The sequence below is a fragment of the Ochotona princeps genome, chromosome 20 (genome assembly GCF_030435755.1).
Source record: "Ochotona princeps isolate mOchPri1 chromosome 20, mOchPri1.hap1, whole genome shotgun sequence".
In the NCBI taxonomy this organism is placed as follows: domain Eukaryota; kingdom Metazoa; phylum Chordata; class Mammalia; order Lagomorpha; family Ochotonidae; genus Ochotona; species Ochotona princeps.
The window spans coordinates 18,096,124-18,108,816 of NC_080851.1; the positions used below are offsets into that span (position 1 = coordinate 18,096,124).

The window sequence follows — 12,693 nt, forward strand, 5'->3', positions numbered from 1 at the left end:
TTTGCAATAAAACTAAACAAATCTTTAACAACAACAACAAAAGAAAAAGCTACCAGATTTTGATTTGATATTATGGGCCCAGGACAATAGAAATTACCTTGATTTGGAGTCAAACAGATGTGACTTGGGACCAGAAAAGAAATGTAGATCCTCCTCTGTAACATTAGGAGATGAAAATCATTATCTAAAGTCTTATCTAGCTTAAAGGGTGGTGATTTTTCTAACTAAATGTTAGAAAATGTCTTTGAGCTCCTGGTTCTCTATTGTTTCAGCAAGATGAGAACAGAGGAGAACTGGAGAAAGGACTACATTTCATTCTATTTGGGTCCTGGACGGAGATAAAGACAGATTCTGAATGTCAACGTGAAAATGTCTTTACATAGTACTTTACCAAAATTAAATTATTCTAAAAGAAATATTAGGAGACAATTTCAAAGATAAATAACATGTTCTTTCATTTTCTTTATTTTTTATTTGAGAGACAGAGAACCGCTATCTGCTGGTTAACCACCACCACTAGCTCAGAACCAAGTCACTTAAGGCATTGGGTGGGGGTGTAGGGCTAGGTGTAGGGCTAAAAACGGGAACTGGGAACTCTATTTAGGTATTTCATGTGAGATCATGAGATCAACTACTTAATGCATTACCACTGCCTTACAGGGTATGCATTATTGGGAGATTGGAGCCAAGTGATAAAGTGTGGAATCACACCCAATAATTCATTGTGGGAGTTTTAACTCTTTGGCTAAACAGTTGACCTTAGTATGCTTTTTAATTAATTCTCTGTGGTCTTATCTCTCTCTCTCTTTTTTTTTTTGGAAAAAACAAATCATACTAAAACATACCTATATAATTCTGGCTGGAGAATTCAATTTCTAAATGTAGTCACAAGGTTTTGTTTGTGTTGTGATGCCTAGTTTCTCAGAAAGGCTGGCATACTCAGCTTATGATCTCTGTTTCCAGGGAAGAAATCGTAGATTCTTACTTCTTTGAAGGAGTTAACCCTGGACAGTAAATGGTGGCTGTCAGAGTTGAAAGTGTGTTCATGCTGTTTGTGTATACTAGAGTCCTGAGCCCCTGTGAGGGCTTCGGTAATTCTTGTTGGAGCAGGAGGATGGCTATGTATTAACCTCATGTCCTATCAACCTCTCCCCTCTCACCTGCTTGGATCTGGCCTGATGTGTTACCAGGTTCCTCATTTCTGGTACCACTGTGTAAAATACCTGGTAAGCCATTACTATCTCATGATACTCACCTTAAGATTTTTGAAATTTTAAAATATCCATCACTACTTTCACATGTTCAAGATTCATTTCATGGTATTCTTTTCTTTGATAAGCATGTATCAAAGAAACCACAGGATTAATATCTACATACAGAATGCTCCATGGCTCTCATCTAAAGTTGGCCATAATGCAGGGCAGAGAAATCCCATTTGGTGAGACCTGAGTTTCCAGATTACCTTAAGAATGATTTAAATCATGCATACACTCCAAGTCAATGCTTGCTAAACAACGGACATTGTAAAGATTCATGAAGTTAAAGAGTTTTCCTCCTGTGATGGTGGAAAGAGCTAGGGACCAGGCCAATGGGTAAATACCAGTAAGCTGAAATACACAGTTAAAGCAGCTTTGTTTGGACAAAGTGGTGACCTAAAGATTTGATGAGGAATGAAGGAGATTTGTGAGCAGCCACAAGAATCACTGATTCCTGCCTAGCCTGCATGTCCCTTCTGCACTAATTACCTTTCCAGCCATTGGTTACCATTATCTCAGAGTCGCTTTTCCAATCCCCTGTAAGCAACTTCTTCTTCAAAGCCATGTAAAAGCTATAAGTCATCTAGAATATATACACTGTAATGAACTTCAAGCTTCCTGAAGCCAACGATAGCATGAATCATAAGATAGACATTCTAAATCAACAAGCTTTAGAGTTGGGAAGTGCTCTGCTACTCTTAACCCTACAAATCTGAAACGCACAAACATACACACACATCCAAATTTACTTGTTTCTTTTAAGCTCAATGGGTCACAGATAAACCCTGGACTTAACTATTATATATACAAATATTTGCCTTCATTTATCTTATATTTTGAATTACACGTGCATTTGAAAACCACCTAAAGTCCTTCAGGGAAACACAGTATATAGCTCAATTTCTTCATTAATGAAAAATAAATGAGGTGTGATCGTTCGTGGGAAGGCTCCCCGCCTCACTCCAGGCCAGCTGCTCTCTCTGCACTCCTTCAGTTTCTTTGTGGAAATGTGCCTTCCATTCTGCCTCATGGCAGACAGCCTCCAGTCAGGCTCGCTGTAGACAAAGACTGTCTGATTTTTTCTTTTGACATCCACCTATCATAGGTCTTGGTATGGACTATACCTTTGCTAAATCACAAGCACTATTTTTTAAGTTATCCAGATCTGTGGTTAACTTGGGAGATCAGTAAGGGATAAATGTAGATCCCTCTCACATTAGAAGTCCAAATCACAGCTATTTCCAAATCACGTACAATTTCACTGAGCCTACATATCTGGTTCATTTTACAGACAAGAAAACAGAGGCACAGGGAGGTTCAGTCCAATGTGGTCCAGGAACATCCCTGGGAACTCAGGCCATCAGCTTCAGAATTCAAAATCTTCACACATCTGCGTAGGGACATAGAGTGTTCTCAGAAAACAAAGTTGAGGGTTAGAAATGGCTTCCCAGTGACCACAGTGTTTGCTCTGGAAGATGAAGGATAGATCAAGGACAGTTTTGAAACAGGCAGAGGTGGAGGATGGGAATGGAGCGAAAAGTGCTACACATACTTTGTGCTTTTTTCATAGCTAGACAACGTTTTGTCCCAGCAGCCCTAACACCTACAAAGGGTGGTGAAAGTTACCTACTGAAACCTTGAGATGAGAACAGCACAGTGTTCGCATTCACACCTATCCCACCTCAGCGAGATCTAGCCTGCTGTCCCAGACCCCACCTTAATCTTTATAATCAAGCTTCATTTGTACTTGGAGCAGAGTGATGTGTCATGCTGTACACAGGCCATATGCTAGGGAAGGAGTGGTAAGTTAAAGACTCAATTTCCTGGCTTCTCCAGCTTTGCGTCACCTCTCTTTAATGATATTTCAACATTCAGACGTCTGGATGTGTTTTTTTTTTCCTCCTTAAATTAAATATACAGTAGGTGTTTTGTATTTAATTTTCTTAGGAGAAAACATGTTGTGAGGGTGAAATGGTAAATAATAATAATAATAAAAGAAAGAAAACAAACAAAAAGACTAGAAGACAGTCCTGGAAGTTGATAAAAACATAAAAAGAAAAAACAATATATTTTGAGCTCGAGACAAGAGGTACCTTTTGGGGGCTTTTCTGTTCTCCTGAGGATACTCATAATGTCTTTTTGTTAGTTTAGTTTGTTGTACTTTTTTCTTTATGCCTTCCTTTTTTTTTGCAAGCGTGTGCATTGACTTCTGAGTGACTTGTCTGTTTTATATGCTTCACAGAGGTATACTGCTGGCACAACAGCCTGGAGCAAGGAGACTTTGGAGCCGCTTCTATTCCATCACATAATTACATTCACAAGGTGCATTTATAGCAACAGAGCTGCCAGAGTGGGGGTGGAGAGGTAAATACAGGGTCCAGCCTCAAGGAAGGTGGCTCATGGAATCTGCATGCATAGAACCTCTGCCATTCAGTGTAGTGGGGTTGGAGAAAAGGTGGCAAGGAACGCTCACGAGTCCTCAGAAGGGAGGCCATGGCGACGAAGATGCACAGTAGGATGCCCCAACTTATCACTTCGGCACTTCTCTGTACCTGTCAGAAAACTGGGGTTTCTGCAAGAGTGACTTGATGGCCACAGTTTGGGACAAAGGGATGACTTCCTGTGGCAATAGAGTTGGGGCTCTGAGCCCAAACCCAAACCCTACCCTGCACTCAAAGCCCTGAAAAAGTTTTGTTTCAAGTAGAGTTTATTCATTTAGCTGGAAAGTCTTCATCTATACTACGAACTCTCCATGCCTATCAAATGAACTATTTCCTGGCCCCTTGAGGCCTTATCAAGTGGCATCCTCTGTCAGTACTCTGCCTCACTCCATGCAGGTCCTACCTCCTAACCTTTCTGCCCTTGGAAATCTGTCAGGCCCCACTAGAGAACAATCCTTCCTTGAAGTTTCTTAGTGACCATACTGCAACAGCTACACAATGGTATCTCTGTTCTTTAGAGTGTGACACAACTCATTCTTCTCAGCTTCTACTGTGGTGACTATACAATACAACCTTGTTCCAGTGTTTCAGATGGTGAAACCCCTCTTCTCTGGCTCTCCCCTCCTGGAAAGTGAATCCTTTTATACACAATATCATCATTTTTTCCCACTAAAATAATCATAATTTCAAATTCCATTTTCAATGATACTTTAAAGTATTGTGTTATACCCATAGGAAATGCAATCATTATATCAAAGAGACACCTACTCCTTCATGTTTATCACAGTACCATGATTCATGATAGCTAAGGTAAGGAAACAACCAAAATATCATTAAATGGATGAATGAAGAAGAAAATGTGATATATATATGTATATATATATGATATATCATATATTGTATGTATATATGTACATATGTGTGTGTGTATATGTGTATACATACACATACACATATATATTTTTTTCAGCTGGAAAAGAATGAATTCTTACATGTTGGTTGTATAGCCTAGTGGTTGAGATATTGGTTAAATTGCCCTGCACCCCACATCACAATACCTGGGTTGGTACTAGTTACAGCTTCTAACTCAAGGTTCCTACTAACACATGTCCAAGGAGGCAGCAGTTGATAACTCAATTATGCATATTAGAGATCTGAAGATAGTTCCCAGCCTTCAACTTCAACCTGACATAATTCTGAATATTGTGCATTTGGGGGTATTTGTAAAGTCAGAGTCATTCTCACCTACATATATTTTTCACTATCTCTCCCTCTCTTTCACTGTGCCTCCCAAGTAAATTAATTTTACAAAGAAGAAAGAGATTCTGCTGTTTGTGTCAGTGAGGACAGAAGCAGAGAACATTATGTTAAGCACAGTAGTGCAGACCCCAGGGCCCCATGTAGTAGCCTCATGCCTGAAGGCCTTGCCTTGCATGCTTCAGAACTCCATATGGGTGCCAGTGCATACTCTGGCTGCTCCACTTCCTATCCAGTTGCTTGCTTGTGGCTTGAGAAGGCAATTGAGCATGGCCCAATGCCATGGGCGACCTGGAGGAAGCTCCTGGCTTCTGGCTCCTGGCTCCTGGCTCCTACCTTTGGATCAGCTTAGCTCCAGCCATTGCAACCACTTGGGGAGTGAACCAACAGATGGAAGATCCTTTTTTTCTGTCTCTCCTTCTCTCTGTAATTCTGACTTTCCCATAAAATATAAAACAAACATTTTTAAAAAGTAGATGTAATTCAGTTCTCATTCATATGCAGAAGGCCAAAACTTTCAGATCATTGAAGCGGTGAGTAGCACAGTGGGAACTAAAGTTTAAGAAGCACAGAAGTGAAAAAAAAAACATAGAAGGTTATATAATGGTACTTCAATATATTTATCAAAAAGGAGTTACTTCATGTGCTCTAAATCATTGTAGGGTAACTGTACCTCATAGTAATTTATTATATATTATATATTTCATATTAACAGGAAAAAAGTAGTCCAAATGTTGCCAACAAAAAAACAATAAATTGTTTTAGGTGCTGGAAATGCTAATTACTCTGATTTGATCATTGATATTACACACATACATCATAATGATTATCCTCTACTTCCCAAATATGTACAATTATGTGCCAAAAATGTTCAACCCCATTAATTATAACATAGAGGCAGCTCAATCAAGAATGTAGTGGGGTATCACCTCACAACTGGTAGCATGGCTACTAACAAACACAACAGATGACACATGTATTGGCATAGTTGTAGAGAAAGGGACTCTGCTGCTTGCTGCTGGAATGTAAATGATTCAGCCATTGTGGAGAACAGTATGAGCTTTCTCAGAAAGTTAGAAACAGGTCCTGTGCTCGCTTCGGCAGCACATACACTAAAATTGGAATGATACAGAGAAGATTAGCATGGCCCCTGCACAACGATGACACACAAATTTGCGAAGCATTCCATATTAAAAAAAATCGATCTAATACATGATACAGTTTTTCTGTATCTGGATAGAAGGAGAATCTAAAGAAAATGAATATGTCAAAGAGATAACTATATCCGTAGGTTCTTTGAGCCAGTATTCATAATAGCTGAAATAAGAGACTAGTAATACTTCTTGTCATTTAACTTTCTGTTTTAGAGTTTGAAACAACTTATCACCATTATGGTATTAGAATATTCCAAATTCTACTATATTCTTATATTTACAATGAGTTATATTATTTCACATGTTCTCAGCTTGCTATTAAGGAACATTTCATTTCAACTTGAAGAATTCCCGTTAGCACTTTTTTTTTTTTTTTTTTTGGTAAAGCAGGTCTTGTGGTAATGTAGCAATGATGATCTCTTCCCACATTTGTCTGTCTGAGAGTTTATTTATTTTTCTTTCATTTCTGAAGGGAATCTTTCTAGATACAGTATTCTTGGATGACATTATTCTTCTCTTGTCTCTGACTCTATCATACCCCTTTCTCCTTGCTTAGAAACTCTCTGCTGATGAAAACTTGTTTTTTGGGAAACTTTTATATGTGACAAGTTCTCTTACTGTTTCAAAATGTTCTTAGTGTTTTTGCCTTTTAGGTCTCAATTATACGTCATAGTGACTATCACCTATGCTTATCCCACTTGGAATTCTGCAGACCAAATAGATGTAAATGCCCATTTTTTTCCTCCAGATGTGAACAATTTTCTGCTATTCTTTCCCTAAACAGTTGTTAGTCCCTTTCTGTCTCATAATACACCAGAGCTTCCATATGTTTTGCTGTTGTCATTCCATTTATGGCATTTTATAAATCTCATGTGAGTTTTTGTCATAATTTTTCATTCTTTTCCCCTTTATTTTTCTATTCTCTCATTTGACTAATTTCAAACAACGTGCCTTAAGCCCCTGGTTCTTTATTCTGCCTGAATGGATCTGCTGTAGACATCTTTATGATTTTTTTTTTAGCATACTCACTATGTTCTTCACTTTAGAATTTATTTGGCTTTTATAATTGCTCCCTTTATTATTGAACTTGCCTTTATTACTGAACTTTTAGTTTTGCACATGTATTGTGTATCTGACTTTGCTTCTTTTATTTCACTTCACTTATGTCTCACCAAGGTTTCTGAAGATCTGTTGAATTCTTTGTCAGGAAGTTCAGATATCCATTGCTTATGTTACTATGTCATTCTTTTGTATCTTTATTGGTATCCTTCTTTCTAATTAAGTGTTCTTCTAGTGGCTTTCTGTGTATCTGAAGTAGAACAACTTCTTACAGTTCTTACAAACATTCCATTTCAGAGAAAGTGCCTCATTGGTCAGCCATGCCGAGATGAAGGGAACCCGACTAGCGGTGCTTATAGGGAGGGCTACCATAAGGTCCTCAGGCAGTGTGGCCTGGTTCCTCGGGTGGACAAGCTTGGGGTTTAAGTCTGTAGGGAATGACCCTGTGTCAGTATCTATTGGGATAAATCACTGACTAGATCTATAGGGCCAGCCCCAAAGTGTTGGTCCTTGGCATCAAGTCACTACAAGCTACATACTACAGAAAAATCAAGTCCAACTAGAAGGCCAAGACCAATGCCTCTATTTCATGATGTCCTCCAGGGTCCTAGTGGCCAGTTGCCTAGCCTCCCTACCAGTTGTAATCCACTGCTGCCATTGTAGCTCATCAAATTGCCTCGGGCACAGCTTAACTCAGCGTCCTCCTGTTCTATCCATTACAAAGTCAAGCTCCGGTGTGTCTGCATATCTTTACCACCTTTGTGCCAAAACACCCAAATAAAACCCATTTATAAAGCATCAGATCACAGGCTGTTGTCTCAGCCTAAGTGATTCTGACAGCTCAGAGGGGAAAGTGGTAGAGCTGGCCCAGCAAGACAGCAGCCACAGCTCAGGTTCTGGATGCACAAGGAGATGCTGTCACATGCCAACCACATCTGAGTCCCTTGCAAGGGAGGGTGTTTGAGTCCCAGACCTCCTCACACCTCATATTGCTCACACCTCACTTCTCAAGGCCCCAGGGAAGCCATGATCACTGTTGCTCTGTGCTCTACCATGTCCTTGCCCCACTGAAATCTGAGATCTGAACATTCAGCTCATGACTGAAGTCTTGAATCGGATGTTCTGGTTTCATACCCAAAGCATACCTTCCTGTTACCTGTGACAAGCTTATTAAAAAAAAAAAAGACTGCATGGATGTGCCTTAAAACCCAAGGTGAGGAATGTCATTTATGTTGCTTGCTATGCAAATTGAGCTTATGTTAATCCTTCCCAAACATTGTTAGAAACCAAATGCTGAATGTCTCTCCAATTTTTGTATTTGCATTTTCATGCAGAACCATTTCACTATACTCCCAACCTTTCAAATCCAAGTCAGGAGCAGAGTCAAAGAGGGCTTTTTAGAAGGGTCGTTGCAGTCCACCATGAGTCCCTATCATTGGGCTGGGGGCACCTTATCCTCTAAGATTGTAAAATGGACACATGAATGTTCATGGAACAAAGTAGAAAAGGTATTGATTTTCTTTTGCAATCAGAGATAAATTGCTCCCAATCTTAACTCCATCACTTCCAACATTGAATAAGGTAGGCTTTTCTTGCCACTCTTGTTCTGAGTCCTTTGGTGACAACTGTCAACTCAGCCCTCCCTTTTCTGAGAATACTTTCCACCACTACCCCATGTGCAGGCATCCCAACCAGTGATTCTAACCCAATTATTTGCTATTACTTTTCAGTATCCTTTGATGAGTCAGCCTCATCTTCCAAACCCAATTTCGGTATTGCATGGGGATAGACACAGAGGACTATTCCTTTCCTCTCCTTCAAGAAGCTCAATTCTTTGACCATTGTTCTGTACACCAGACCACATTAAGGGCATCCCAACATCTTGGATTATAAGTGCCCACTTAAGGTTCTATCCAAATGTCTCAAAATCAGCACTCTTGCATCTCCCACCCAAGCCAGTCCCTCACCATTATTCTATTTCAGGATATTATTCTTATTACTCTTGTGCTGGTTGCTGAATTCAGAAATTTAGCAGTCTTCTTGATTTCACTCTCAGTCTTTACTAATCTCTCAAGTCATTATTATGAGAACTTGGTAGTTCTATTTACAAATAGTATTTTGAATTTGTGCCATGATTTCTACCACTACTTTTAGAGCAATTGAGGCTATCACTACCTTTTGCTCTGCTGCCATGGTTTCCTGATGGGTTTACAGCCTCAGATCTGCCCCTATTTAATATGTTCTCCAATCCAGTGTGTTTTTTCCCAAATGTGTAATTCTTACCACATTACTTGGATGCTTAAATTTCCCTTGGTAGTTTTCCATTGTCCTTATAAATACATTCAGACTACCCTCCCAACATTTAGAATGTTCTTTTCCACATAACATTTGCTTGACTCTTCAAGTTCATCTCACGCCATTCCCTCAGTTTCTGTTTTATGCAATTATACAAATCTTCCTTCCCACCTTGAGATGCAAGTCAATTGGCTTCGAACTTTCTGTCAGCTCCTACTTTCAAGACCTTTATCTAATATAAGAATCAGACACAGGCCCAAGGGAGGCGAATGTGGAAGGTGCTGTGGTTTCAGAACTGCTCCTTCTGTCTCAAGCTAGTAGTTTAAGCCATGTATCAAACACATGAACTGGTTATTTCCCATAGAAACATTCTAGCTTCTTATATAAATAAACATTGGTGGCCTTATCCTTTCAGTAGTTCAAACCTGTCAGTAAATATGAATTACAAATGGGCCTAGATAAATACTAGATTCCAAATGCATATCAGTATTGGTAGCTCCAAATTTCAGTGCTTCTTGGGGTTGGTAATTCTGGGAGCTGGCTAGCTCCAAACAATGTTTGGAGAATGAACTACTATTGAGGTGTCTCTTTCCAGAAAATTGTCTTAATATGTTGGTCAAAGCCTCTATCGTTTTAACCTAGTCCAATTTTTCATTCATCGCTCTATCCTTACACCTGCATTTTACTCCACTAAGCAACTCATTGACAAATGAATTTTCCATTCACAGGTCTGTGTTTATTCTCTATCCATGGAACTTCCTCAAGTCACTTTGTCAACTTCAAGGTCCAAATTGAATACTAGCTCAAACACACCCTGAGTCCAGTTGTTCATTCTAACAATAGTTTAATGCTCTCTCCTCAGATATCCAAGCCTCTGTTTATCTCCTAATAATGATTCCTATATTATCTCAGCCTCAGTTGAGCACCAGCTCTGTACCAGTCATAATGGCTAGCACTATGAGCTTATCTAACATAACTATGAGGTTAGGTATTAAATATTTCAATTTTACCTATTAGGGAATTAATTAGCATGGTGACAATCACAATTCAAGTCTCCATTTATCCTACTATGTTATGTACTGTACCAGCTTTTGCGCGCTTTCACCTATTCTAAAATAACCTGTATTTCTCGAGACTTGTTTTCACACATTTCTGGACTCTAAAGAATATGAAACATTGAAATTTTTCAGATTACACACTGTTAATAAGGTGATTTTCTATTTTGCTTCTGTAAAGTCTTTAAAAGAGAAAAAAAATAAAGGCATAGGTCTTTCCACAATAACCCTAACATTCTGTTTCAATGAGAAAAAGTTAGGAAATTGATATCTAAATGTTCCCAACATCAACATTAGCTTAAATTCTCACCCACACCCTTAGCCTACAAGAGCCACACCAAGACAAGTCAGCCTGGCCTTTGGAGCCCATTCATTAGAGAAGGGAAGTGTTTATGTGGTCTGGGCTTAGGGATGATATAATGATTGCCTTTCCTCCCAGCAGGTCTCACCCCATCTCAGGAAGACGTCAGGGGTCAGGACAAGGACAAACTCTGATGAGTCACTCTGGGAGTAGGCCAATCACAGGATGAAGGTTGACTCTAAGGGATTGGCGAAAGGAAATGGTACCTTTCCCTTTGTGAACCGGAGTTGAATCTAGCTCCAGGCTGATGGCATGGAAAACCACCTGGTCTCTCTGGCTGGGAATTCAGGAAAGGGAACAACAGAGGTCCCTAAAGAGAAAGACTCCTAGGCAAGTCTCTACCAGGCTTCCTGGGAAATCTTTACTCCCAAGCCTCTGAGGAGCTCAGGTGAGGCAGTCATCGGGAATATGGTCTTGCTTTATTTACTTAATTATTTTTACCATTTTAAGTCCAGTTCCATTATAATCTGGCAGAAGTGGTGTGGAAATGTACTTTCAAGGAGGCAACAGAGAGGTAGAGCCAAAAAAGCTTTGGTTTCTTTGGTTTCTTTCCAAGGCAGTACATCTGTTATGGTACCCTTAGAAGACCACTGAATCACATGATGAAAAAACTAGAGCCTACATGTGTTATTGCGTCTCCTTTCCCTTGTATACTATCACCATTATCAGCAACTTCAACTCCATCTTTCTCATCACCACCACTTTCAGAGCCACTCTTAGTATCAATATCACCTATGGCCAAGCACTCTTAAGTGTTATTAACTTGTCTGGCAGGTACCATTCTAGGTGTTTGGATGTTTACTTCTCATTTAGTTAATATATAGAAGTTACTACATTTAATAATAATGAGGAAATTAAAGGTTAGAGGCCAAATCACTGAACCAAAATGTGCTTCATACACTCTGGGGAAAAGCTCTTCCACAAGTGTGTCTAACATCAAGCACTACACCAGATCAAAGATTCCCTTTAGAGAAAGACAGAAAATATGAGATTAACAAACATCGAACATAAAGAAATATCATGCCTATTCTGTCCTTCTGTCATCCCCAACTATTCTGGCCTTCTGCTTACTAAAATATTCAATGCTAACAGAGCCCTCTTAAAAGAAATCTCCCTCTTTTTCCCTTGGGACAGTCACCCTCTTGCCTATTTCTACCAAATGGTTGGTTTCTACCAAAATGGATGGTTGCCATTTTTCTTCTGTTACATAGTGATATGTCTATTCTTGTGGAGATCACAGCAGATCATTTTATATCTAATGGATTTCACAGTAGATCACTTTCATTAAATAAGGAAATGGTAACATTCTTTTCACAAAAGCCCTGAGATGATCCCTCGCAACATCTATCAGTGTAAGACAGACCAAATCTTAACATATGAGGACTGAACCAAGCTAATCGATGTCTGCCATCCCTATCAGAGTATCACCTGACAAACCCACAGTCATTCACTGAGCTTGGGGAAGCACAGTTTTAAGGGAACACCCCATCTCATCAGGATTTCAAGGTATATTCTCCCTTACCAGAAAGTTACTCTGAAATCATAAAATACAGTGTTCAGTGATGGGCTGCATATAGTTCTTCTTGATGCAGACCCTGAGGGGAAGCTGATCTGTAGAAGGTCCATGAAGCCTTTGATTTGTCAATGCAAGTAGCTGAGGAGAGGACCTGGCAAGCAGTAGCCTCCTGCTGGCTAGGAAAATTTTCCAGTGGACTATTTAAGTATAAACACCTTGGACTGAGCCTGATCCTAGTAAAAACACCAAATGTCAGGAAAGTTAATCATAAATCTTGCCTGCAATGTAGATTCCTTAAT

The 12,693-nt window shown here is 39.5% G+C and overlaps 1 protein-coding gene and 1 non-coding gene across 5 annotated transcripts in view; one reads left to right on the top strand and one right to left on the bottom strand.

Moving 5' to 3' along the window:
* SUGCT (succinyl-CoA:glutarate-CoA transferase) overlaps window positions 1-12,693 on the bottom strand; it is a 692,355-nt gene that overhangs the window by 144,447 nt on the left and 535,215 nt on the right. The gene's annotated exons all lie outside the window — the stretch shown is intronic.
* Window positions 6,043-6,149, top strand: LOC118758186 (U6 spliceosomal RNA). Its single transcript, XR_004995579.1, has one exon. It is a non-coding gene; the product is annotated as a U6 spliceosomal RNA (small nuclear RNA).